The sequence below is a fragment of the Mesoplodon bidens genome (genome assembly GCF_964165515.1).
Source record: "Mesoplodon bidens genome assembly, chromosome: 10".
Lineage (NCBI taxonomy): Eukaryota > Metazoa > Chordata > Mammalia > Artiodactyla > Ziphiidae > Mesoplodon > Mesoplodon bidens.
The window spans coordinates 39095918-39120371 of NC_138172.1; the positions used below are offsets into that span (position 1 = coordinate 39095918).

Genomic DNA, 24454 nt, shown 5'->3' on the forward strand with positions numbered 1-24454 from the left:
ACTATCAATCATAGGCTCCCCATCCCCCACTGTCCACGAACCTGAGTTCCTTAAGGGCAGAACCAGTCTCTTTTACATGGGTCCCCTGGACCTACCACAGAATTTGGTAAGCAGCGAAGTCAAATATTTGTTAAATAAATGAATGTATTTTGCTAAATCAATTTTTCAGAGCAGTAAAGACTGGCTCTCTGCTTCTTTCAACAGAGGCACGTAACAACACAAGCTTTCATGTTCCAACCAGATGTTTGTTGCCTATATAGTAATGCTTACTCCTACTTTCTTACAGTATCCCACAGGCCTTAACCAGGCTCATACCATGCATCCAACTCCCTCTTCAAATCTCACTCCTCCAAGAAATGGCTCCTCAGCCTCCTTTAAGCATGTAGGCCAGGAGCTCTTATTACTTGGCTCCAAGGCAAACAAAGTTCAATTCAACTTCTCCATATTCAAACTATGCCTCCAATGTTCAATTCTTTTTCTAAAAAAGAACATCCCAAAATTATGTCTCTGAACGCTGAGCATAGAACAACCTGATAAAGTTACAACATCCCATCTACACCAAACTCCAAAACACCTGGTAGCACACCCAACTCTTTATCTGGACTTATGTCCTATAAACACCACCCTCCCTGCAGAGTTTGGCTTCCATGCCAGGAATCACATCTACTCGCTTATTTAGGGAAACAGCAGGCCGGGCTCTTAAGTTAGAACTCTAGGCTATAACCGTGCTGTCCTAGGCTGTAGCTCTCACCAAGGCAAAACTCATGATCACCATTAAAACTAATTCTGAAGTAACTTTACAAATGTAAGAGCTTCTCAAGTCATAGAAATTAAAATATGCATTTTAAATTAGTAGTTGAGTTCGTATGAAATTAACTCGGAATTTACGGCAGAAGGATTCTAAACCGAGAGAGCATTTTCTCTGGAGACATTTTCCAGATATACCCGCGGGTGAATATGGTTTTCCAAACACCAAAAAAGCCCAAGTGTGTATGTGTGGGAAGGGGTGACCCCAAGGCTCTGAGCGGCTCAGGATATAGCGGCTGCGGCGCTTCCTGAGGGGCTCAATGCCCCATCCTCGGGCTCTGGCCAAACTGGGCCGCGCGACCCTCTGAGGAAGCCCGGGAGACAGTCCGCAGGGCGCACACGCCCGCGACCGCCGCGCGTTCCCTGGAGCGCGGCCCGGGCTGAGGCCTGGCCCACCGCCGCGGCGCGCAGCCCGGGGCCGGACGCCCCCAGCCTTCGCCTGAGGGGCCGAGAGCAAGGGGCGGTTCTACCCGGGCCGCGTCGCCGCCTCACCCGCAAGGACGTCCGCGACCGTGTCCCCGCCCCGGGCCAAACAGCGAGAGCAGCAGCAGGTGTTCCTCGGAAGGCTGGGCCAGCGACGGAAATGGGGGCCTGGGCTGCCAGGCTCGGCGGCAGTGGACGGGCGGCGCACTCACCGAGCGCCGACGGGCGGGACGCGGCAGGTGCTCGCTCTTCCCGCCCGCAAGACGCCGCCGCCGCTCCCCGGGGACTCGGCGCGAAGCTCCCGCCGCTGCCGCCGAGCCCGAGGAGCTCTAGCGCCGCACCGCAGCCTCGGCGCGAGCACGTACCGGGCGGTGAGGGAGCGCGAGGGCGGGGCGCGCGACCGAAGCCTAGCAACCCCCTGACACGCGAGTGCCGCAGCCAATCCCGCTGCCAGCTCCGCGCGGCGCCGACCGGCAGTCCCCGCGACGCTCGCTTCTGCCTGCGTCGGCCGCCCCGCAGCGCGCCGCACCCGCGCACAGGCCCCGCCCCCCCGCGCCGTTCTGCTTATTGGCCCGCCGCGCCCCCGTCTGAACAGACACGCCCCATCCTGGAAATCCCGCCCGCGGCGGGCCAGGTCTGTACCCGCGGCACGCCCCGGCCCGTCCGGGTTACCCGGAGAGCTCAGGACTGGGAGTGGGGGAGGGGCGCCCCGCCCAACCTCAGGCATGTGGGCCCCTGAGAGGCATCCAACCTACCCGGGTGGTCAGGCCCGATAACTGGCCCGGCCACAACTGGCCACCCATAGACTGTCTTCCGCCCTCCTGATTTCTGTCGAACGCAAATCAGGTAATTTTAAGACAAGAAAACAATCAGCAAGAGTCCTCCAAATTGCGAAGGATGATGGCCCCGTTGCCCGACTCTTATACTGATGAGGAAACTGAGGCGAGGGCCGAGGGCCGGAAGGGCAGGAAGCCTGCCCCTCTCCGGGGGCCTAGCCCCCAGCAGGGGGGGGTGTCCGGGAAGCGCCTCAGGCCTGACCCTCGTCCCCTCCTCCTTCCCTGAACACCCGGAATCCGGTGCCTCCTCAGCCGCCAGAAATAGCTCTGACCCGCTGGCGCTGGTCACTCACTCGAGGCCCGCATTCTTTCAGGGAGTTGGGGGAGTAAAGGGCGGGGAGTTACTGCTGAGGTCTGTCTCCCTTAAAGGGGAGGGTCTTAAAAATGCTCTCACTCCCCAGGGCTTACCTAGGCCCACTATCTCAAAGACTCCCGACAGTTACTGGACGGGTATGGGGATGGGACCCGTGGTGGGCTCTGTTCCCCAAACCCCGTGCAGGATGTGTCCGTTCCCTCCTGGGCCGGTGGCCAGGCTGGAATTCCAGGCCCGCACTCTTGTCAACGAGTACATTCTGAACACAGAACGGGCTGCTGCCTGCCAGGGGTTCCTCCCGGAATCCGGACAGCCCTGGGTCTCCCCTGCTTTTTCCCTCTCCTTAGGAAGGATTAGAAGAAGCGAACTTCAAAGAGAGCAAAAAGGAATGCCTCATCTCTCAAACACACATACTTGTTTGTGATGCGTTATACTTAAATGCTTAGGCTCCAAACTTCATTCACACAGACCAGAAAAAGATGTAAAAACCAGGAAGAAAGCCCCAAATTATCCCTTGGATGTTAAAACTAAAAAATTTATGGCCTTTCAAATCCAGTTCTAAAATTCTCCGGCTTCAAATAGGCTAAAAATGCAGCACAGGGAGATCAGCTCAGTGTTTTGTGTCCACCTAGAGGGGTGGGATAGGGAGGGTGGGAGGGAGACGCAAGAGGGAGGAGATATGGGGATATATGTATATGTATAGATGATTCACTTTCTTATAGAGCAGAAACTAACACACCATTGTAAAGCAATTATACTCCAATAAAGATGTTTAAAAAAAAAGGCTAAAAATATAGAAAATTATTTGGGTTTCTAAACAAAATACATTCTTTCCGTTCACTCCTTCAGCTTGCAGAGTTTCCCTGCCACCACAAACGCACATCAGACACTGCTTTGCAGCCCTAGGTTCTGCTGGGTATTTTAGTGTCTGACTGTATAATTATATATATATATATATATATATATATATATATATATATATATATATATATATATGTTTTCCCAAAACAAAAAACAGCAGTGAGTACAGGCCTCATCCCTCCTACCGTCTACACAGAAACTGCTAGCTGCTCTTTAGTCCTTAATGACCATCCGTGGATACTAGAGTAACTCCCCTTCTTCATTTTTGGCACTGGTCTTGCTAGATGAGGCACCAGGCCTCACTCTGGCCTCCAGGGTCCCAGCACCCCATACCCAAGCTCCCCCAGAGCTCTGGCCATGGGAAGGTCTCTACCTCAACCAGCTGGTGCCAAAAGGTGGGATAGGCCCTTCCTAGTCCTAGGAGGAGGGGAGCAACAACCCGAGTTTGTCTGAAGCTCTTACAGCCAAATCCTTCCAGTCCCTGCCTCTCCAGGTTTGGAACTCACTTGGAGATGCTGTGGTCCCAGGCTGGCCCCAATGCTCTCCCCCTTCCCCAGCCCTCCAGCCTTGGCAGCTCTCCCCACAAGGCCAGAACAGATGTGAGCTCTGGGTCTCATTGCTAGCTTCTTTTTTGTCTGGAGTTGGGGCTCCCCCAACCCCCTGTTCCTTCAGGCCCTAGAAGGCAAGAGGCCTGGATGGCCAGCCTCTTGGGGCCTAACCAGCCCCCATGGAGCCCATAGAGAGAGGTGGACAGTCTTCATGGGCCCCTAGGTTGGGTGGGGGCTGTAAAGTCAAGGCCTTGTTACTCCCCATAGTCTTGAGAATTGAAACCTTTCCTCTCCCGGGGCTTCCACAGCTCACCCTAGGGCTCAGCACAAGGTCCCCAGTGACTCACCCTTGGGAGCTATTCTGGAACCCCAGCAGTGCCTAGGCCATCCTAGACCAGGCTTGGTGTTCACTGCCAGTTGGAGAGCACAGCCAAGAGTGAGTCCCAGGGCACACCCAAGAACAGCTGCCCAAAGGGCCCATGTGGTATGGGCTCAGGGAGAACTGATCAAGAGGCCAAGAATGAGGTTATTTAGGCACGAAAGTCAGCCCTCAACTCTCCTGGCCATATAGCCTCCAGTGCTTCCTCCACCCTCCAATTAGACCCCCAGCCAGAGGCTTCAGGAAGATTATCAGATTGAGGTTTGTCTTCCCCACTAGAGTATGAGCCCTTGAGGCCAGATATGTGCACCTGATTGATCCCACATTGCAACGATCACCTAACAACATGCACATAATAGAGGCTCAATTTCTGTTTGGAAAAGAAGGAATCGGGGGATGCTGCCTACCTCCCTTCTTGGTTGGCAGTTATCCCCAAGGGTCTAAGCCTTGTACAAGGCCCAAAGCAAATGTCCCAGTGCTTACTTTGTGCTGATATGGTTTAAGCTAGGGCCTTGGTTCTAGCTCAGGTGAAATCCAGCAGACACCTACATGGACCAAACTTTCTTCTGGTCCTAGGCTTCCAGGCCTTTTTCATTCTGGCATATTCCCAAGGAACCAAGGGCCAAGGGCCAGTGCCCAGCCTCAGACTTCGAGGGGGAGGGAGGCTCCTGCTACTGATCCTCCCCAAGGCCCAATGGAGAGGGGCAGGGGTCAGTGCTGGCTGAGGGTAGAGGCTCCTTGTCCAAATGCCAGGCCTGCAGGTCTGCCTGAGGCAGTGGGCTGGCAAGCAAGGCCAGCCAAATCAGGGCAAGGGAGGGGTCCCTTTTGTCTGGATTTAACAGAAGGCAGATTGTCCAGCAGCTCTGGCAGAAAGAAAGGGCTGATAAGTTCATCCGGGAGAAACTGCTAGTAGGCATGTTTGCGGGTCAATACCAGTCTTCCCAGAAATCAGCTCCTTCCCTTGCAGGGACCTCAACTGCAGCACTTCCACCAGACCCCTTCATACATGTCTAGCATAGGGCCTTCCTTTCTAGTCAGCCAGGCAGCTGCTTCTGCACCTGGCCCTCCAGGAACATACAGTCCTGTGGGGACAGGAACTCCACAGCAAGGGTGAGGGTTGGTCGAATGAATAAAAGTCACCTCTCCCCTTGGTGGATACATGTCTACTGCCCTCTCCCTCAGTCACATTCCACTCCCTTTTGGCTCTGGGATAAGACAGTCCCCCAAGGCCAACTTTGGGTGATTATTCTCAAATCACTGGGCCTGTGGCCTTGAGCACTGGACTAAACACCAGATTAGATCTGGTCTCGCCGAGGAGCCAGTGGAGGCAAGCAAAGTTGAGGGGCCTCTTTGTTAATTTTTTTAGTCACTGACCAGCTAGCCCCTAAACGCACAGTCTTGGCAGAAGCCACCCACAGTCTTTTTTATTTTATTTTATTTATTATTATTATTTTTTGGCTGTGCCATGCAGCTTATGGGATTTTTAGCTCCCTGACTAGGATTGAACCCAGGCCCTCAGACCGACACTCTTCTTGTTCAGCCAGATTAAGGGTCCCTTCTCCATGCTCAGTCATATGTCCATGTCTGGCCCAGAGCTTGGCCAGGGCTCCTCCATGGCAGAAAGACCTCTTCCTCTCAGAGCTGGCCTGAGATCTGGGAGTGTGCCTCTCATCAGCCTCGGCTCCTCTCAGTGGCCCCTTAGTCAAGAGACATTAACAGGTTACCTGACAACCACTGGTTCTGACTCTGCTCTCATGGCTAATGGGTATGCCATTAGAACACTGGAAAGTGTTGAACCTGAGTGGACAGACAGCCTTTGCTCTAGGCTGAGTGCTGACAGATAAAGGCAGTGTCCCTGGGAGCCTCACCTGCGGTCTGGGAAATCCCCAGCATTTGGGGGAGGAGCAACAGGGATCCATCCAGGCATCTTGAGGGGAGCTAATAAAGGATAAAGAGTGAATGTTAGCAGATCAGCCAAACCTCCAGGTGTGTCCCTATGAGGAATAAGCCCCTGCTGCAACCCAGAGCTAAGTTCACTGTGTGACCTGAAATAAGCTACTTGCCTTCTATGAGCCTGTCCCTCATCACCAAGTGACGTCATATGTGGGCTTCAGATTTGCCTGCTCACTGAGAGTGACAGAATATCACTTTATATGACTGAATCAGGACCAGTGTGAAACATGTCAGTGTATTATTAATCCAGAGATATTTACTGAGTCTACTGTATGCTGGAAACACAGCAAGGGATAAAAGGAACAAGCTGCTCTTGTGGAGCCCAAATTCTAGTGTAACAAGCTACACAGTAAATAAATAAGTAAATAAAAATGTAATAATCAGGGGATGAGAGGGCCGGGAGGGGCCAGGATCTGCTGTGTGGTATCAGGGAAGTCCTCTCTTTGAAGGCAGAGCCCGCAGGAGGTAAAGGAAGAAGTCCTGGGGTTTTCTAGGGAACAGACAACAGTGAAGTCAGAGGAGAAAGTGGCCAGACAGGTCTGAGGAAACCGGGAGGTCACCATGGCCTGAGCAGTGAATGGAACACTGAACAAGGGAGAAAGAGTGACTGGTGGGAGGGCAGGCACTGGAGCTGGATTTAATCAGGCTTCGTCTTGTCAGAAGTATAGGATCCCAGAAGCAAGGGGCAGGGAAGCTGAAGGGTGGGAGCGAGGAGGAGGAGGAGCCGGGGAGGAGGGGTGAGGAGGGGGAGGAGGGGAAGGAGGGGGAGGGGAGGAGGGGAGGGGAGGAGGGGGAGGAGGAGGGGAGGAGGAGGGGGAGGAGGAGGGGGAGGAGGAGGGGGAGGAGGAGGGGAGTGGGACAGTGCCCTCAGGCCTCCTGGAAGGAATGCAGTGGGGTGAGGAATGAGGGGGCAGAAGCTTGGCCTCAGCCCTGGAGCTCCTCCTTCCCCTTGGAGGTGGGGAAAGGGGTGGGAGAGCAGGCAGGGCAAGGGGCACAGATGGGGATCCACAGGGGGAGGGACAACAGGCACCATGGAAGTCAAGTCAGAACAAGCATTTAGAGAGAAAATTTCTCACTTTCCCTGCCTCCATCTTCCAAGGAAATACAGAGAGGCCAGAGAGGCAGCACCCCTCCTTTCAGCCCCAGAGGAAGAAGGACCAGGGGGGAGGGAACATGCCTGTGGGGAGAGGAATGGCTTGGACAGCTCCTGGTATGCACTGCAGGTAAGGGCTTTAGGACAGACCATGCAGAGCCCACCAGAGAGGGTCTAGCACCAGCCCTCTGAGGAAAGGAAACACTTGGTCTGGGCCAAGGTGAAGGCGGGGAGAGAGCAGAGGAGTGTGTGTGTTGGGGAGTGGGAGTGTCCTGCCCCAAGACAGGCTCTGGGTGATCCCCCCACCCAACTCCCCTGGGGCTGCTGCCAGACACAGGGTTGCAGGAGGCCCTCAGGACATGCGGGGTGTCACCTGGCAGGTACATGAGGCCTCAGTCAGCTGTCCCATCCATCTCCCTTCTGCTCACTGATCAGGACTGGTAACCTTCAAAGCTCCCTCCCTGCAGCTGCCACTTAGCCGAATGGAATGGACTGAGGTCCTGGCTGAGGTTACCCGGGAGTGGGCAGGAGAGGGTCTATACTCATCAGATGGGTTCAGTTGGCTGAACTTGACAAGGGACCCCAGGGACCAGGAAGGCCTGGAACGGGGGACTTCCTTGGTAGTCCAGTGGTTAAGACTCTGCACTCCCAATACAGGGGGCCCGGGTTCAGTCCCTGGGCAGGGAACTAGATCCCACATGACGCAACTAAAAACATCCTGCACACCACATCTAAGACACAGCACAGCCAAATAAATAAATAAATAAATATTTAAAAAAAAAAAAATAGAAGGCCTGGAACAGGACAGACTGGGTACTGGGCTCTTGAGGTAAGAGAGACCCCAACTTGAAACCAGGGCTCTGGACCTCTGGGTGTGGGCACGACTGGCTACAAGCATGGTTGTGGCTCTTTGCAGAGGCACTAACATGTCCTAAGAGCCATACAAAGACCCATTCATAATCCCTGGAGAATTTTTACAGCAAAGGTAAAAAGAAACATTTCATCTCTTCATTCCCATCCCATCTCTGTGCCCCCAAGCACATGTGCGGATGTGGCAGCTGGAACAATACAAAGGTGGGGACATCAGGATGGAGGGAAGGCTGCTCCTGAAGGGGATAGTCCGGGTCTCAAAGCAGGGCTGAGCAGCTGCTTGTCTCATGCTAGGGCCCCCAAGAAGGAAGACTGGCCTCAGCTGACCCCATGCCCTCCCTCTGTCTGAAACTTCCTTGTACTCGCCCTGCTGCCTGGGACCCTCAGCAATTGGGTCAATGGTGATGGTGCTGAGGCCCTGGTGTTGAGGTGGGCAGAGAAGTGGGAGCCCACAGGCCTCTTTACTGCACCTACAACCACTGGGACTAAGTAAGTCCCATCAGTTCCCAGTTCTCAGGAGGCAGTTCCTGGGGGCGTACCAGGCCTAGTTGCTCTTACAGTGGGTACCTAGGGTTGAGGCCCAAAGGGCTAGCTACACACAGGCAGGGGCCCCTGTGCCTGCCTCTGACTGACTGGGACCTTGGGCAAACCCCTTTCCCTCTATGACCCAATGGACCAGAGCTTTCCAAAAGGCGCCAGGTTGTCTACTTTCCTTCCTAGAAGGGCCAGGACACAGGTGCAGATAAGGAGAGCTGAAGAATCGGTGAGAGAGAAAAAAAAACAACCCCATTAGGGTGGAGGAGGGCTCTAGAGGGGTCCTGAGGAGGCAGTGCAGCCCAGGAGAATGGTCTTTGGGGGAAACCACGGGAACACAGAGAAAAGCACTTGGCTCCCTCCCTAGTCTCCCCACCCCCATCCTCACCCCAGCCTTTCCTTCCCAGAGGAATTCCAGTTGCCTCTGAAAGCACTGGAGCCTGGGATTTCCCTGGCGGTCCAATGGTTAGGACCCTGTGCTCTCACTGCTGAGGGCGCAAGTTCAATCCCTGGTGGGGGAACTAAGATCCCACAAGCTGTGGGGCACAGCCAAAAAAAAAAAAAAAATAGAATACACTGGAGCCAGGCTGGTCCATTGGCAGCAGATGCTGCCTCTCCCCCAATGCCCTCCCACCCCCTACTGGCTCTCAACCTCTGTTCCCACAGCCCAGCAGCCAGGGAGCTTCCTCACCTGCTGCTGCCTGGGTTCCCTCCCTCTTCCGGGCCAGCAGCTGTTCCCAGACAGCTGGATCAGAGTAGGACACTGCATCCCACTGAACTGCCACGACTTCCCCCTTCCCTGACCGATGGCCCTGCTGGCCCACCACAGCCCTGCCTTTCAGAGGTCTTTGACCTCAAATCCTGGAGACCCACCACAGCTGTGGACTGCCTGAACCCTCACGAGGAGCAACAGCTGCTGCTGCTCCCAGGCTCCTCCAGAGCCAAAGGTCCCCTTGCCTCCTGCCAGTCTGAGGGGGAGGTGCCAGCCCCTACCCTGCACATCCCCCTAGCCTTCTGGGGCCTTGTCTTCTGAGAACCTTCTCCCATAACACCACTGTGACCTGCAGGGAGTGGGGGCCGTGGGGCCCTGTCCTCTGCTGACCCAGTCTTTGTGAGGCAGCAGCCAAAGTTAACTTCCAAACTGAAATCTACCTGTGATCCTGCCCTGCTCGGTGCTCTGCCCCTGCCTTCCCACTGCTGCTGGGAGGGGGGCAGGTGGGCGAGGACCTCTCATTCACCCTGACCTGTCCAGCTTGGTCCCCACCCTCCACTTCTCTCAACACCTACCGTCACATCTTTACTCCAGTTTCTCTTTGCACATGACCCCAGCCACAGGGAACCTCTTTAAGTTCCTACAAACATGCCAGGCATCTGCCAGCTCCCCTCGAGCCTTTCAAGCCTTCCCATGTGTGACACTTCTGCCCACAGCATTCTTTGGCCACTTGGCTGACCTCATTCCTGCTCATCCCCTGTCTCAGCTTCTGGCCTGGGCTGGGTGTCTCTGCTGTGGGCCCTTGTTTACCCCACCATATTATTATGTCTCAAAGTTTATCCCTAGGACAGACTAGAGGATCTATGTCTGGCTATTTCCTCCATCCTGGGAACCTGTAGCACCTGAGACAGGGCCTGGCACTTAGAAGGTACCCAGTAAAATTGGAATGAGTGAACAAACATTTGATTGAAAATGAGGCCTCTTGGAGCCTTAAGTCTGTGCTGGAGACCTGTAGCCTTCTGGAGAGACTTCCCAGAGAGTCCAGTTGGCATTTTGGAGGCCAAACCTTACAAACCAACATATCTTCAGAGACTTCCAGTCTCCTGAAGAATAAATTTGAGCCCCACCCTATAACACCCTGGGCAATAGGGGCCTGCCCCAGACTGGTCAAGACTCACCAGTCTCATCCCCTCCCCTCAACTCCCTGCAGAATGCCACCTGTGTGGGCCCGTCTTCTTCCGCCTACCCAAGTCCTGCCTATTCCACTCAAGAACAACACCCAAAAGCCTTCTCAGCATCTGACTCTCTATTGTTTCTAGGAGACCTCGAGCTCCTGGAGAACAAAGATTTCCCTTGATAATAACAACTGCCGTCACTGAGCTCTGTCCTGCACCCTGGACACACAAAATTTCACTTTGCCTCCCAACAACCGTCTGCAACAGTTGTTATTATTGGCCCCATGTTACAGATGAGGAAACTGAGGCCCAATGGTAAAGTCACCAGAGGTCACACATCCAGTAAATAGCCAAGCTGCGAATCTTTATTCATCTTCCTAGCCTTCACTGTCCCTGGCCCAGAGTAAGGAACTCCACTGATGCTTGCTGAATGAGTGAACAGATGTATACAGCTGCATCAAAACTTCAGCTACTGGGACTTCCCTGGTGGTGCAGTGGTTAAGAATCAGCCTGTCAATGCAGGGGACACGGGTTCGAGCCCTGGTGCAGGAGGATCCCATATGCCGCAGAGCAACTAAACCTGTGCACCACAACTACCGAGCCTGCGCTCTAGGGCCCATGTGCCACAACTACTGAGCCCGCATGCTGCAACTACTGAAGCCCACGTGCCTAGAGCCTGTGCTCCGCAATAAGAGAAGCCACCACGATGAGAAACCTGCGTGCAGCAACGCAGCCAGAAAAAAAAAACAAAAAACTTCAACTACCAGGACCTATCCACCTCTGGAGCCCAGGACACAGAGGTCTTGAATTCATGAGAGGGGCTTCCAGACTTGGGAGAAACAGGGTGGGTCTCTGTCTCCTTCTCCCTTTGTTCACATGGCCTCACCACGGTGGGGGTCTTGACACTGTTGAGTTGTATGAGTAGTCAGGGACCAGTGAGGGAGGGAAGAAGCTTCAGGGCAACCTCAGTGAGGAAAAGGCAGAGGGCTCAAGGTCAGCCAGCCCCATTCAAAGAGCAAAAAGACCTGGGGTTGGGGGTGGGGAAGGTGGGGGGTGGGGGGTGGGGGGCAGTGGTTGAACACAGGTGTTCTCAGGGTAGCCTGATTATAGGGTCTTCTAGAAGTTCTGGCATTTAATCTAAGCCCACTTCAGTCCTTAATTGTAAAAGGGTAAGGAAGTGGGTAGAGGACAGGGAAGTATGCAAATCAAATCGCAAAGCCCTTGGACTTCCTTGGTGGTCCAGTGGTTAAGACTCTGTGCTTCCGCTGCAGGGGGAGCAGGTTCCATCCCTGGTTGGGGAACTAAGATCCCACATGCCACGCAGCGTGGCCAAAAAAATAAATAAATAAAATAATAAAGCCCTTTACTGAGCACCTACTCTGTTCCCAGACATGCAAGAAGGCCAAAGGCAGAGAACTAGAAGTCATGGCCAGGACAACAGAGAAGCGCGCGTTCCAGCTCCTCAGGGAAAACTGCACACAGGAAACAAGGCGGTATATGGAGGGGGGTCAGGCAGCCTGGCCTGGTCTGAGGAAGTATATGGAGTAGGGGTCACCGAAGCTGGGTCTTATGGGAGGGGCGCAGCTTAGTTTCCTGCTGGCTTGGGGAATTCCCAGGAAGGGTTCAGCAGTAGCAGAGCCTGTCCAGGCCTGGACAGATGGACAAGAATAGGGAAGAGGTGACTGCCTGAGCAGGCCCTGACCAGGCATCCTAGACTTTGCTGGAACTTGCCTGACTCTGAGCAGAATGGTCTGCAGTTGGGGCCAAGCACGGGGAGCTCAGGGAAGGAGGTAGGGGAACTGACAAGATAAGCCAGCTGGGCAGCCTCCTGCTGGTCCTGTATTGCCCAATACTAGAGTCAACTCGTTCCAGATTCCTTTCATAATGGGATAAAATGTACCAACAGTGAGGGCCGGAGTGGGGCCTGGTGAGGCTCAGTGACTTCAGCGGCAGGACAGCAGGTCCCAGGAAAGCTAGGGAAACACAGGCAAGCATTCCTTGGCTCCCTGTCCCCAGCAGCTGCAGGAAGCTGCTCCAAGCTCCCAGCTGTACCCAGTAGCCCCCAAGGACCAGAGAAAGTCTTATTTCCTGCCACCCCCTGATTGGGCACACACGTTCTGGAATGGAAGCGGCTGAGTACTCCATGGAAGGCCCCAAGGGAGATGGTGGGGCTGCCAGCCAATGTTTGGGAAGACAGCATAGAGCCTGTCTGGAGACCAACTCTAGGAAGGGGGTACCATGGATTTCATTCCCTGTGTCAGGGTCCCCAGCGTTCCTTACCTCCATCATCTGAAAAAGCTATTGACACTTTCCCAGACAAACACTCCCTACACACACAGTCTTGCCTATAATTTAAAAGAGTCCCTAAACATCCTGCAGTGCTTGCAGGGATTCCAGGCTAGAAGCCCCTGCAGTGCACTTAAGGTCAGAGAAATTCTAGTCTGGTTCTGCCCCAATTGGCTGAACCATGGGCCAGCTCCTGGCCATCTTGACTTGCACTGCCCTCTCGAGCCTTGAGGGAACCTCAGGGGGTCCATCTGCCTTGCCACCTCCTGGGAGCTACTTCAAATCATCTTATTGGAGATAGTATAAAAGGAAGGGTGGCTTCAGACCCAGCCGAGAAGCTAGACCTGCACTCACCAGGGCTGGGCTGTTCTACGCACACCCCAACAGTATCTTCTGCCCCCCTGCCTTCTGCTCATCCAGATGGGTTTGGCTGCCAACTTGCGGACCTCTGGGAGCTTTTGAAGTTCTGAGCTCTCATTCACACACACACCCATCAATACAAGGGTGTGTGTTTTGTTTTTTTCATTTATCAACTCAGTCATTCACCACATTTACTAAACACCTATTATATACCAGGGCTTGAGCTAAGTAAGCATAGCTCAAGTCCAAATCATGCCCATACTTCTGGGTCCTGCCTGAATCTCATGCCCTCCCAACCTTCACTGCCTACCCAGCACAGCCCTCCCAATTGGTTCACCTTGAAACTGAATCCCTCTTCTACTCATTTAGGGCTTTTGGTAAGCTGCCTAGTGTGGTCATCTCTAGGCAGAGCCTGGACTTGTTAGTCACTTTCTTGCCACCTCCTGCTGCCAACCAGCAATTTTGAACCCAGGGTAGGAGATGAGGAAAGAACTGTTGTTGTCTGCCCTAGGATCCAGGAGGCTTTTTTATTTTTATTTTTTGGCCTCGCTGCATGGCTTGTGGGATCTCAGTTCCCTGACCAGGGATTGAACCCCGGCCATGGCAGTGAAAGTGTCGAATCCTAACCACTAGACCATCAGGGAACTCCCCAGGAGGCTTTTAACAAAGGGCCTGGCTGAATCCTGGAAAGAGTATTTTGGATGTATTACTTGCTGTTTTGTTCAGAGTGCTTATCACTAGGAGACATAGGTAAACTGATTTATTTGTCTTATCTCCTCCACTAGAATGAATCCTCTATGAGAGGGACTTCCCTGGTGGTCCAGTGGTTAAGACTCTGTGCTCCCAATACAGGGGGCCTGGGTTCGAACCCTGGTCAGGGAACTAGATCCCATGTGCCACAGCGAAGACCTGGCACAGCCAAATAAATAAATAAATATTTTTTAAAAATGAGAGCAGAGACTTTTGTTCACTGCTGTATGCCCATGTGAAAAAAAGTGCTCAGTTAATATTTATTAAATTTAAAAAATCATGGAGTTCAGACCAGATTCTATATACAACATGGTGTCCTGCCAGAACTGAACCCCAGTATGGCCGCTCATCAGCTATATGGCCTTGGGCAAGTCATTCAAACTTTCCACTCATTTCTTACCTGTAATATTAGAATAATTGTGATTTCTACCTTGAAGGGGAGTGGAATAAGGAAAGAACACAAGCATAAAGAGAACAGTGTCTGGTATATAGTAAATGATAAATAAGTGTTAGTGGTTATTATTATTCTTACTATTATTATTCTGCTTTGTTCATTCAACGTTGCTAGGAGCTTTCTCCACCTGAATCAGAAACTTGATTGTTATTGTAGACCCACTATGCCATTAGACAAAGGGGCCATTCATTTAGTACAACTTTTAAAAAATATTTATTTATTTATTTTGGCTGTGCCAGGTCTTCGTTGTGGCATGCAGGCTCTTAGTTGCGGCATGCAGACTTCTCAGTTGCGGTATGCATGCGGGATCTAGTTCGCCCACCAGGGATCAAACCGTGGCCCCCTGCACTGGGAGCGCAGAGTCTCACTCACTGGGCTACCAGGGAAGTCCCCATTTAGTACAATTTTATACATACTGACTCTTTCTGGATCCCCAAACATTACAAACGAGGAACTTGTGTGTGTGTGTGTGTGTGCACGCGTGTACATGCACGCACATGCACGAATGTGCAAGTGTAGTCTTGGAGGAGGTTGACTTTTCATCAGGTTCTCAAAAGGTCTAAACCCAACAGAAGTTAAGAAAGACTGGGCAGGGCTTCCCTGATGGCTCAGTGGTTAAGAATCCACCTGCCAATGCAGGGGACACTGGGTTCGAGCCCTGGTCTGGGAAGATCCCACAGGCCGCGGAGCAACTAAGCCCTTGCACCACAACTACTGAGCCCGTGCACTCTAGGGCCTGTGCTCCACAGCAAGAGAAGCCACCGCAGTGAGAAGCCCGCACACCGCAACCAAGAGTAGCCCCTGCTCGCCGCAACTAGAGAAAGCCCACACACAGCAACAAAGACCCAAAGCAGCCAAAAATAAATAAGTTAATTAATTAATTAAAAAAAAAGAAAAGGACTGGGCAGAGAACTGGCCTGTAGGAGACTTTCAGGCAGCCATTTCCAGAGTTCCAGTGTAGACCATGCAAAAGGGAGCCTGCCATGGTCCAGTAGTTGTGGCGCATGGTCTTAGGTGCTCCGCGGCATGTGGGATCTTCCCAGACCAGGGCTCAAACCCAGTGTTCCCTGCATTGGCAGGTGGATTGTTAACCACTGTGCCACCAGGTAAGTCTTATCATTGATGGAATTCTTAATATGATAGTTACCTTGGTAATACTAGGAGATAAGGTCTGGGAAAGATTTTCGGAAAATTGAGGTTCCAAGACTCAGGTAAGGAATAACATTCCAGGCATCCAGAGCCCACCTCCTGTCTTTGCCCCCTCCACCAGCCTTGAGTCCTGGTGCCTGATTCTCATGGGTGCGTGACTCCCTATTCCCCAGCAGGTGGCGCTGCTGTCCTGACTATGACTGATGGTTGCCTGCCAGATGATGTGTTCTCAGAGGGCTGGGACCTGTCCTACGGAAGGGTGCCAAGGAGTGCAAAGCCATTCTATTCATTCACGAATTCAACAAACACTAATTGAATATAAAATATGTGCCGGGCACTGTTCTAGGTGCTGGGGATTTAGCCAGGAACAAGACAGACCAAGCTCTGCTTTTACAGGGCTTATATTTTAGAGCAGTGCTGTCAAATATGGTAGCCCGTAGCCACACGCTACTACTGAGCTCTTGAAATGTGTAGTCTGAATTGAGAAGTGTTGTAAGTGTGAAATACATACCTGATGTCAAAGATTTAGTAAAAAAAAATGTTAACTATCTAACATTTTAACTATTGATTTTATATTGAAATGATCATATTTAGAGTATTTTGGGTTAAATAAAATATCTTATTAAAATAATTTAACCTGTTTTTGACTTTTTTTAACATTACCAAGAATTTTTAAATTACATATGGTGCCCACATTTGTGGCTTGCATTATATTTCTGTTGGACAGTGCTGTTCTGGAGGGCGACCAGACATATAAACAAATGTGCAATATGATGTCAGGTGAGGAGATATTAGGGCTGAGAAGTGACAGAAATGAGACAGTGAGCAAACAGATGGAAATAAACCTGTGAGCCTGGGACAGTGTGGAGGCCAATGTGGCCAGAGGAGGGGAGAGAGGAGTGTAAGAGACGAGTTATAAAAGGAGGGCCAGGGGCCTTCCCTGGTGGCGCAGTGGTTGAGAGTCCACCTGCCGATGCAGGGGACACGGGTTCGAGCCCTGGTCTGGGAGGATCCCGCATGCCGTGGAGCAGCTAAGCCCATGAGCCACAACTACTGAGCCGGCACATCTGGAGCCTGTGCTCCACAACAAGAGAGGCCGCGGCAGTGAGAGGCCCGCGCACCTCGATGAAGAGTGGCCCCCGCTTGCCACAACTAGAGAAAGCCCTCGCACAGAGGCGAAGACCCAATTCAGCCATAAATAAATAAATAAATAAATAAATAAATAAAAGGAGGGCCAGAGATGCAGTTTTAAAAGGTTATTGCTTATTGCTATATAACCATTTTGGGAAGAAGTTTGACTTTTTTTTTTTTTTGGCCACACCACGTACCATGTGGGATTATTTATTTAGTTATTCATTCATTCATTCATTTGGCTGAGCCAGGCCTTCACTGCGGCACGCAGAATCTTCATTGCAGCATGTGGACTTCTTAGTTGCGGCACGGGAGGTCTTTAGTTGCAGCATGAGGACTCTTAGTTGCAGCATGCATGTGGGAGATAGTTCCCTGACCAGGAATTGAACCCAGGCCCCCTACATTGAGAGTGTGGAGTCTTAACCACTGGACCACCAGGGAAGTCCCAAAGTTTTATGTTATTGATTAAATGTAAGAATATGCATTCTCTCATAGCCATGATCTGACAATTTGACTCCCAGAAATAAACTCTAGAACAGTGGATCTCAAAGTTTTTAGTCTCAAAACCACGTACATTCCTTTTTTTTGTCTTTCATATTTTTTAAAAATTTCTCTTCAATAGTTGCTTGCCCCAACATCTTCCTGTCTGCTCTATACAATGAAAATACAAACTGAGAATAGAAAAAAATAATTAAAGCATTAAATCATACAAATTACAAATCTGTTCCAAAATATACTTACATTAAATAAAATATGCATTTCAGTAAGAGATCTACAGTGAATGACTATGCATTCTGGGAAGCTTCACGATGTCTAGGCAGGGCCAACATTCATGGAAGGAGCTAAGAGAATTTGCATCCAGTCACAGTTTGTAGCAGGTTTCTGATCGCCAGTCTGTGAACTACAATGAGCACATCATTAGCATCACCTGTGCAGGTAACTGACTTTGGGAAAATGGGGAGAAGCAAGCTCTAGCCTCAATGTTGAGTTCATTACAACTTCTCGAGAATCTTATCAACAGCCTATACAGTACAGCTCCCAAAATGTAAACATGTTAAGTTAAGCAGACAATGCTTTAGAACCCCAAACACATTTCCTTGTTGTGTTTATGTGGAACTCTCCATCTACAGTGGGTGGTTGTGAAGAGGTTCTTCCTCAGGACAACATGGTCACAGGACTCTGACGACCCAGCGTGACTGAGGGGAGCACGAGGATTGGGGAGGAGGCTCCCTGTTGGTTTCAGTTGGAAATAAACTTCTGATGTGCAGTCCACAGCCCTGCAGTCTTCTCCTCCTGTCATCTGGCATAATGCTTAATGTAGTCTTCAACTTTACTGCTGAAGTCTTCCTTGTCCTGCAAATGTTCTGTAGCTTCAATATTCAGTTGATCATCGAAATTCAAAAGATCAGTAAACAAAGAGTTTAACACCTAAACACTGTTTTTCAGTGGGACTTCCCTGGTGGTCCAGTGGTTAAGACTCCAAGCTTCCACTGCAGGGGGCACAGGTTCGATCCTTGATTGGAAATTAAGATCCTGAGTGAGTGCCTGTGGTGAGGCCAAAAAAAAAAAAAAAAAAAAAAAATCCTTCAGTGTCCTTGTGGGAGCCCAGCCGGTGCCATCAGTCGAATGGTCTCTCAGTAAACTTCGATGTATTTTGCCTGTCTCTGTGGTATTGGGGTGCCAGATCCTGGTCAAGCATTTCACTTTGGGAGGCACCATGTTGTACACATCAGGAACTTCAGTTTCATTCATTCATTCATTCATTTATTGATGCTGCACCGGGTCTTGGCTGCCGCACACAGAATCCTTTGCTTGCGGCATGTGGACTCTTAGTTGAGGCATGCACGTGGGATCTAGTTCCCCGCCCAGGGATCGAACCCGGGCCCCCTGCATTGGGAGCACAGAGTTTTACCCACTGGACCACCAAGGAAGTCCCCGAACTTCAGTTTCAAACTGAAGTTTTCCACCCTGGTAGTAACCCTTATCTGGGGTGACAGCTGAAACAGTGAAGCTTGTTTGGATCAGGAAAATACACTTTATACGTATAAGGTAAATTAGTGACAAGTTCTGCAACCTCTTTAACAAGCAGCCTGCTCTCACAGAAACCCACCGACTGGAGTCACAGGCTGTGGCTCATGCCCCGGATCCTTTGAGACCGTCATTCCGCTTCAGTTTGCTTGCCAGTGTCAGCATTACTGCTACCTTTATCCTGGGCACCCCGAGACAGGCGATGCCACCCAGTGCCCAACACCCAGCCAGCCGGGCCAGGGGCGGCGAGACACACCCCCTTCACAGCCTCACTGGCTCCGGGCGGCAGGCCGTACACTCATAACTGAGGACTCAAGAGAGATTTTATGTGAGTTATATCTGTAGATGTTTATGTGTTGGAAAGTAAAACTGAGGAAAATTTAAACTATTTGCTTTTTTTTTTTTTTTTTTGGCCTCGCTACCAGGCATGTGGGATCTTAGCTCCCCGACCAGGGATCGAACCTTCACCCCCTGCAGTGGAGGCTGGGAGTCAACTCCTGTACCGCCAAGGATGTCCCTATTTGCTTATTTAAAATAAACAAAGATATAGTAGTAGACCTGCCCTATGAGGAATGCTAAAGGGAATCTTTCAGGCTAAAATGAAAGGACACTAGATAGTAACTTGAGGCCATAATTTTTTTGCGGTACGCGGGCCTCTCACTATTGTGGCCTCTTCCATTGCAGAGCACAGGTTCAGCGGCCATGGTTCACGGGCTTAGCCGCTCCTTGGCATGCGGGATCTTCCCGGACCGGGGCACGAGCCCGTGTCCCCTGCATCGGCAAGCGGACACTCAACCACTGCGCCACCAGGGAAGCCCAGAGGCCATAACTTAAAATAAAGAATACTAGTAAAGGTAACTTCATAGGTAAATATAAAAGCCAAGATCATGATACTTTTGGTTTGGTTTGTAATTTCTCTCTTTTTTCTACATGATTTAAAAGGCAAATGCATAAAACAATTATAAATCCATGTTAGTAGTCATAAAATATATAAAGATATAATTTGTAACAATAACAATATAAAAGGGGAGGAACAGAGAAGTATAGGAGCAGAGTGCTTGTAAACTCTTGAAACTAAGTTGGTATTATTCAAACTAGCTTGTCATAAATTTAAGATATCAATTGTAATCCCTAAGTAAGCCACTAAGAAAACAGTTTAAAAATATACAAAAAAGGAAAGAAAGGAATCAAAGTGATACACTACAAAAGATCAACTAAATTTTTTTTAAGAAGGAAGAAATGGAATAAATAAGGGTTCCCTGAACCCAATTCCAACATGTGTGTGGAGGCTTCCCCACAGGGTGTCTGAGAATTTAACTCAATTCTGATACTATCTATCCAGAGATAGAATCAGATTCCATGGGTCAAGGGCTCAGTCCCACAAGACTGCCCTCCATTTCAGACACAGGTGAAGGTGTTATCTGTGCTTCTAACCAACTGGCCACAAACTGAGTTTACCATGACCCTCTCCAACTTACAATGCTAATCTCAACTCCAGGTTGTCACCTGTACTTCTGACCCACTGGCTATATATCAGAGGTTCCCAAGACCTGCTCTTCAAGTTCGATTAATTTGCTAGAACAGTTCACAGAACTCAGAGAAACATTTTACTTACTAGATTACTAGTTTATTATAAAACAATTATTAAAGGATACCAATCAACAGCCAGAAGAAGAGATTCAAAGAGCAAGGCATGGGGAAGGGGTGTGGAGCTTCCATGCCCTCTCCAGGTACATCACTCTCCCCATATCTCCATATGTTCACCAATGCAGAAGCTCTCTGAACCCTGTCCTTTTGGGGTTTTATGAAGGCTTCATTACAGGGACATGATTGATTAAATCATTGACCTTTGGTGATTGATTTAACCTCCAGCCCCTCTCCCCTCCATGGAGATCTGGGGAGTGGCACTAAAAGTTCTCCTGGCAATCAGCCCCCACACTTGGGTGGGATCCAAAAGTCACTTTCCCTGAAGAGTTTTCAGGAACTGAGGACAGGACAAGAGACCAGATATTAAACCATTGCTCTTCTCTCTCAGAAAATTCCAAGGGTTTTAAGAGCTGTGAACCAGAAACTGTAGATGAAGACCAAATATATATGAGAAATATATATTTTGGTCATTCAGATGGCATATATACATATATAGTATTTTTATTTTAAATATTTATTTATTGGTTGAGCTGTGTGGCTTGTGGAATCTTAGTTCCCTGGCCAGGGATTGAACCCGGGCCCTCAGCAGTGAAAGTGTGGAGTCTTAACCACTGGAATGCCAGGGAATTCCCCCAATTGGATTTTTTTTAAAAAGGTCTATCTATGTGTATCTATAAGAGACTCACGTTAGGTATAAGGGCACAAAGAGGTTGAAAGTAAGGGGTGAAAAAATATATTCCATTAAAATAGTAACCAAAAGAGAGTTGGGTGGCTATATTATTGTAAGACAAATTAGACCTAAATCAAAACAGTTTACAAGAGACAGAGAAGGAAAATATTGATAAAAGGTACAATATAGCAAGAAGATATAAGTTATGAACATACATACATCTTACAACAGAGCCCCAAAATATATGAAGCAAAAATTGACAGAATGGAAAGAAGAAATACACAGTTCTACAATAATAGTTGGAGACTTCAATACTCCATGTTCAATGATGGATAGAACAACCAGACAAGAGCAGTAAGGAAATGGAGCACTTGAGCAACACTGTAAACCAACTAAACCTAACAGAGATATACAGAACATTCCACCCAACAATAGCAGAATACACATTCTTCTCAAGTGAACATGGAACATTCTCCAGAGTAGGCCATATGTTAGGCCACAAACAAGTCTCAATAAGTTTAAAAAGATTGAGATCACACTGAGTATCTTTTCCTTTCTGGTCACAATGGAATGAAACTAGACATGAATAAGATAAGGAAAACTGAAAACAAAAATCACAAATACGTGGAAATTTAACAACACACTGTGTGATGGTTAATTTTATGTGTCAACTTGAAATGATGGAGTATCTAGACATTTAGCCAAACATTATTCTGGGTGTGTGTCTGAGGGTGTTTCTGTGTCAGATTAACATTTGTTTATTTTTTCTCTTTCTTTCTTTTAGTTTCTGAGATTAATATTTGAATAGACTGAGTAAAGCAGATTACCCTCCCTAATATGGGTAGGCCTCATCCAATCAGTTGAAGTTCTGAATAGAACAAAAAAGCTGAGTAAAAGGAAACCCCTCCTGTCTGGTTGCTTGAGCTGGAATATTGTTCTTTTTCCAGCCTTTGGGGTATGACCAAAACATCAACTCTTTTAGGGTCTCTGAGACTGCCAGATTTTGGACTGGAATTTATACCATCAGCTGTCTTGGTTTTTATGCCTTCAGACTTTAACTAGAACTACACATTGGCTCTCCTGGGTTTCAAGTTTGCCAATGGCAGATCTTGGGAGTTCTCAGCCTCTATAATCACATGAGCAAACAGTTTATAAATTTATCATCTCAATCTCTCAATTGATCTCTCTCTCTCCCCATATATATATGGAGTGGAGGTGGCTGTCCACCAGAGAGATATTGAAACCTCAGATTGGGACTTGGAACCCAAGTGCTGGGACTCAAACTCAGCCAAAACCCTGATTGGTACTCGAATCCATGCAGCCGGCCAAAACTCACAGTCTTCCAACTGAGATCACACATCTGGTTTCAGGATTTAATGAAGCTCAGGTTCTTGATGTCTCATTGCAGAAAGAATTCAGTGAGAGACAAAGTGATAGGTAAGAAGTGGATTTATTTAGGGAGAAACACACTCCACAGACAGACAGTGGGCCATCTCAGAAGGCGAGAGGAGCACCAGGGTATGGGTTATCAATTTTTATAGGGGTAGGTAATTTCATAGGCTAATGAGTGGGAGGAGTATTCCAGCTATTTTGAGAAGGGGTGGGGATTTCCAGGAATTGGGCCACCACCCACTTTTTGATACTTATGGTCGGCCTTGGAACTGTCATGGCTCTCTTGGTGTGTCAGTTAGCTTACTGATGTGTTACAATGAGCTGTATACTGAGGCTCAAGGTCTAGTGGAAGTTGACTTGTCTGCCATCTTGGACCCATTTGGTTCTAATCAGTTTATGTCATGTCCTCGGGCTATGTCATTCTTTAAAAGGTTGTGCCCTGCACCCTTCCCTTCTGTTTCAATATTGAGACTCATCTTCAATGAGGGGCCACATGGGTCTGTGTCTGCTCTCAGAGCTGAGACCTGAAGACCAAAGCCTGTCTGAATCCACCTGATTCTCAGGAGGGCTATAGTCCTCTGGGATTTAGGGAAATCTCTTCTCCAGTATGGGGGGGTGGCTCACTAAAAGGGAAACCCTCAGGAATCTGGAGGGACCCAGGCAATGAATCATTAGTCTGAGTCAAAATGGAAATAGCAGGCTTCCCTGGTGGCACAGTGGTTAAGAATCCTCCTGCCCTTGAGAACATGGTGAGGGGGAAGTAAACTGGGATGAAGTGAGAGAGTGGCATTGACATATATACATTACTAAATGTAAAATAGATAGCTAATGGGAAGCAGCCACATAGCACAGGGAGATCAGCTCGGTGCTTTGTGACCACCTAGAGGGGTGGGATAGGGAGGCTGGGAGGGAGATGCAAGAGGGAGGGGATATGGGGATATATGTATATGTATAGCTGATTCACTTTGCTATACATCAGAAACTAACAACGTTGTAAAGCAATTATACTCCAATAAAGATGTCAGAAAAAAAAAAAAAAAGAATCTGCCTGCCAATGCAGGAGACACGGGTTTGAGCCCTGGTCCAGGACAATCCCACATGCCGCGGAGCAACTAAGCCCATGTGCCACAACTACTGAGCCCGTGTGCCGCAACTACTGGAGCCTGTGCGCCTAGAGCCCATGCTCCGCAACAAGAGAAGCCACCGCAGTGAGAAGCCCATGCGTTGCAACGAAGAGTAGTCCCCGCTCGCCGCAACTAGAGAAAAGCCTACATGCAGTAATGAAGACCCAATGCAGCCAAAAATAAATAAATAAATAAATTTATTAAAAAACAAAAAGCAAAAAACAAAATGGAGATAACCAGTCCAGAAGCCACAGGTTACAAATTATGATGAGGCAGGGAAAGTTTTCTGTCACTGGAGGTCTCCAGGTCTGGGCTGGGAAGGCTCAGCTCCTCCAGGCTGTTCCTTGGGCTGGCTTGGAATCCTGGTTTTGTGTATGTTTGATGCCCCATTATGAGAATCCTATGAGCTACACTGGGCCTGTGTCTCTGGAGCCCCTCACACAGAGAAGGCACAGGTCACCAAAGATGACTGTTGCCTGGAGGGTTCTGACCTATGAGGTAGGAGTCCAAAAGAGTCTCTGTTTCCAGCTCTATTTCATATTGCTTTCTTGGCTTGGGAAATCACTGGCCCACATCTGGCCTCAGCTTTGTTATCCATAAAACAGGCTTAACTGACAATTTCTGAGGCATTGTTTCCACAAGTATCTGGAAGGAAGATGATGATAATAAATATGATGTTTAATTTTTTCTTTAAAAATCATGTTTATTGAGGTATAATTTATTTTTGTTTTATTATTTTTTAATTTCTTTATTGAGGTATGTGTGTATATATATATATATTTTTTACCAACTTTTATTTACTTATTTATTTATTTTGCCCACTCTGTGAAGCCTGTGAGATCCTAATTCCCTGACCAGGGATTGAACCCGTGCCCACGGCAATGAAAGCACAGAGTCCTAACCACTGGACTGCCAGGGAATTCCCAATTGTGGTATAATTTAGATACAATAAAATGCAT

General features: G+C 49.3%; 1 protein-coding gene and 1 pseudogene across 4 annotated transcripts in view; both read right to left on the minus strand.

The window, feature by feature from the left end:
• DAG1 (dystroglycan 1) overlaps positions 1-1735 on the minus strand; it is a 63952-nt gene extending 62217 nt beyond the window's left edge. Inside the window, exon 1 of one of the 3 annotated variants that reach the window (XM_081247123.1) lies at positions 1596-1735. The gene's annotated coding sequence lies outside the window, so the exon portion shown is untranslated. The other 2 variants (XM_081247122.1, XM_081247121.1) reach the window with 2 other exon arrangements.
• A 16195-nt stretch (positions 1736-17930) lies between these two features.
• LOC308623637 (NEDD8-conjugating enzyme UBE2F-like) lies at positions 17931-18827 on the minus strand (annotated as a pseudogene). Its single transcript has 3 exons — positions 18551-18827; positions 18207-18370; positions 17931-18062 (listed from the first exon to the last, which is right to left on the minus strand). The product of its transcript is annotated as an NEDD8-conjugating enzyme UBE2F-like (transcript).
• Between the last annotated feature and the right edge of the window lie 5627 nt (positions 18828-24454).